The 3,733-nt window shown below is 44.1% G+C and overlaps 1 pseudogene; it reads left to right on the forward strand.

Moving 5' to 3' along the window:
* The first annotated feature begins 264 nt into the window (after positions 1-264).
* Positions 265-676, forward strand: LOC103745560 (annotated as a pseudogene).
* Positions 677-3,733: the final 3,057 nt, after the last annotated feature.

Consider the following 3,733-nt stretch of genomic DNA (forward strand, 5'->3'; position numbering starts at 1 on the left):
CCTGATATGGGTGCTAGAAACTGAACCTGGGTCCTCTGGAAGAGTAAGAAATGCTCCTAACCACTGAGCCATCTCTCTAGTCCCTATTTTTTATATTTTATAAAAGTATTTATGGGGTTGAGGATTTAGCTCAGTGGTAGAACACTTGCCTAGCAAGCGCAAGGCCCCGGGTTCAGTCCTCAGCTCTGAAAAAAAAAAAAAAAAAAAAAAAAAAAAAAGAGAGACAAAAAAGTATTTATGCATTTCCTTGGCACTGCCTTCGAGATGGCTGCCCTCAGACCTCTAGGAAAGCCCAAGTCAAAAAGACAATCAAGAAGTTCATCCGGCACCATTCTGACTGATTTGTCAAAATTAAGGAAAACTGGCCAAAACCCAGAGGTATTAACAACAGGGTGTGGAGAAGGTTGAAAGGTCAGATCCTGATGCCCAGCATTGGTTATGGGAGCAACAAGAAAACAAAGCACATACTGCCCAGTGGCTTCGGGAAGTTCCTAGTCCACAATGTCAAGGAGCTGGAAGTGCTCCTGATGTGTAACAAATCTTACTGGGCTGAGATAGCACACAATATATCCTCCAAGAACCTAAGAATGGCAAAGCCATCCTTGAAAGAGCAGCACTGCTGGCCATCAAAGTCACCAACTCAAATGCCATGCTGTGCAGCAAAGAAAACAAATAGCTCACATGCTCCTGCTATATATGCTTAAATAAAGCCATAAAACCTGAAAAAAATAGTATTTATGCCTGATGTGATAGCACATGCATGCCTTTAATCCCAGTACTTGGGAGGCAGAGGCAGGCATATCTCTGTGAACTCCCAGCTTGATCTACATAGTGAATTCCAGGTCAGCTGGGGCTACAGGGAGACCCTGTCTCAAAAAAGACCCCCCTGAAAAAGTATTTATTTATTACTTTTTTTATGTACATGAGGGTTTCACCTGCGGTTAGTGATGCATCCATGTTCTGCAATGCCCATGGAAGTCAGAAGAGGATGTTGGATCCCCTGGAACTGGAGTTGCAGATGATTGTTAGCTACCATGTGAATGCTGGAAACTGAACCTGGATCTTCTGCAAGAGCAGTCAGTGCTCTTCGCAGCTGAGCCATCTCTCTAGCCCCTATTTTTTTAAAATTTAAGACAATGTCTCACTCTGCCCAGGCTGTCTTGGAAGCCTATGTAGCCAAGTTGACCTCCGACCTTCCTGCCTCAGCCTGTCCCCAAGTGCTGGATTACAGGAGTGAGCCACCACATTCACCTCAGAAATAACTTTAACAACAAAGAGGCCGCTTTACTGCAAAGAGAACTCTAAAATTTGAATTTAAAAATTACATTTACTGGCCCGGCGTGGTGGTACACGCCTTTAATCCCAGCACTGTGGAGGCAGAGGCAGGCAGATCTCTGTGAGTTCAAGGCCAGCCTGGTCTACATAGTGAGTTCCAGGACAGCTGAGGCTACAGGGAGACCCTGTCTCAAAAAGAGCCCCCCTGAAAAAAAAATTACATTTACTGCCGACCATAATAGTGTACACCTTTAATTCCAGCACTTAGGTGGCAGAAACAGGAAGGTCTCAGTGAGTTTGAGGTTAGCCTGGTCTACATAGTGAGTTGCAGGCCAACCAGTGATACATAGTGAGACCCTGTTTCAAAATATGAAAAAAATTACATTTATTTATTTTGTGTACTTGTGGGGGATGGGGTGGAGGAGGGAAGAATACACCCACAGAGGTCAGAGGACAATTTTCAGGAGTTATTTTTCCTGTAAAGAAAAATACAAATTTGAAGTTTTTTTTTTTTTGTCCTTTTGAAGCAGGGTCTCCCTGTAGCCCCAGCTGTCCTGAAACTCACTATGTAGACCAGGCTGGCCTTGAACTCACAGAGATCCGCCTGCCTCTGCCTCCCAAGTGCTGGGACTACAGGCATGCGCCACCACGCCTGGCTGAAGTTGTTTTTAAAATTATAATTTATGGGACTGGAGAGATGGCTCAGCAGTTAAGAATGCTGGTTGTTCTTGCAGAAGACCCGGGTTTGAATCCCAGCACCCAAAGGGCAGCTAACAACTGTCCCTAACTCCAGTTCCAGGGAATCTGACAGCCTCTTCTGTCCTCTGCAGGCATTGCATGACACGGGTGCACTTACCTACATGCAGGCAATACACAAATACACATAAAATAAAAATAAAATATTTTTTAAAAATTTTAAAATAAATAAAATTAATTTATTTATTCATTTATTTACTGTGTGTGTATGTGTGGTGGGAAGAGGGTAAGCACAGAGATCAAAGGAAACTTTCAGGAATCAGTTCTCTTTTTTCATTATGTGGGTTTAGGGGACTGAACTCAAGCTATCAGGTTTGGCAGAAGGGATCTTTACCCACTGAGACATCTCACTCTAAAATTTGAGTTTACTTGAGAAGAATTGGTAAATTATTTCTCCTACTACCTCACCTGGTTGATTTCACTTTTGAAAGTTTAAAGTAGGGGCTTGAGAGGTGGCATAGGGGTTAAGAGCACTTCCTGTTTTTCCAGAGGACTGAGTTCAGTTTCCAGCACCCACACTGGGCAGCTTACACACATTTCCTGTAACACCAGCTCCAGGGATCCAATGCCCTCTTCTGAAGTCTTCAAGCACTGCACATATGTAGCATACATTCACACACAGCATACATTTACACACACACACACACACACAAAAATGTAAAGATTTGATTTTTATTGTATGTGTATGAGTGTTTTACTTACATCTATGTAAGTGCACCTGTGTTGTGCAGTGCCCATGGAGGCCAGAAATTGGCATCAGATCTCCTGGAACTGGAGTTAAGGATGTGTGTTAGCCACGGTTTGTGCTGGGAACTGAACCTGGATCCTCTGGAAAAGCAGTAAGTGTTCTTAACCACTGAGCCATCTCTCCAGCCCCCATACAAATAATTTTTTTTTTTTGAAGCTGAGGACTGAACCCAGGGCCTTGCACTTGCTAGGCAAGTGCTCTACCAATGAGCTAAATCCCCAACCTCAATCTTTTTTTTAATTTTAAAAAGTAAAATGTGGGCTGGAGAGATGGCTTAGCGGTTAACAGCACTGACTGCTCTTGCAGAGGACGCAGGTTCAATTCCCAGCATCCACATGGAGGCTACAAACCATCCTCAACTCCAGTTCCAGGGGAATCTGAAGCCCTCTTCTAACCTCCACAGCATTGCATGACAGGGATGCACTCACATACATGCGGACAACACACTCATACACATAAAATAGAAAATAATATTTTTTTAAAAAGTAAAATGTTAGCCGGGTATGGTGGCGCACGCCTTTAATCCCAACACTTGGGAGGCAGAGGCAGGCAGATCTTTGTGAGTTCAAGGCCAGCCTGGTCATGCCTCCCAAGTGCTGGGATTAAGGTAAATTTTAAAAGCAAGTCAGTGATTTGAGAGAGTAGTCTCTCTCTCTCTCTCTCTCTCTCTCTCTCTCTCTCTCATCTCTCTGTTTCTGAGACAGTGTCCCCCTCTAGCCCTAGCTGGCCTGGAAATCACTATGTAGACCAGGCTGTCCTTGAACTCACAGAAATCCACCTGCCTCTACCTCCCAAGTGCTGGGACTACATGCACGCACCACCACACTCGTCTGTGTGTCTCTTTTATTTTTTAGTTCAGGTCAGCCTCTAAATTGAGATCATTCACCTGAGTGCTCAAATGATAGGACACCCAGTGTGTGTGTGTGTGTGTGTGTGTGTGTGTGTGTGTGTGTG

Source organism: Nannospalax galili, unplaced genomic scaffold, assembly GCF_000622305.1.
Source record: "Nannospalax galili isolate Female #2095 unplaced genomic scaffold, S.galili_v1.0 scaffold120, whole genome shotgun sequence".
In the NCBI taxonomy this organism is placed as follows: domain Eukaryota; kingdom Metazoa; phylum Chordata; class Mammalia; order Rodentia; family Spalacidae; genus Nannospalax; species Nannospalax galili.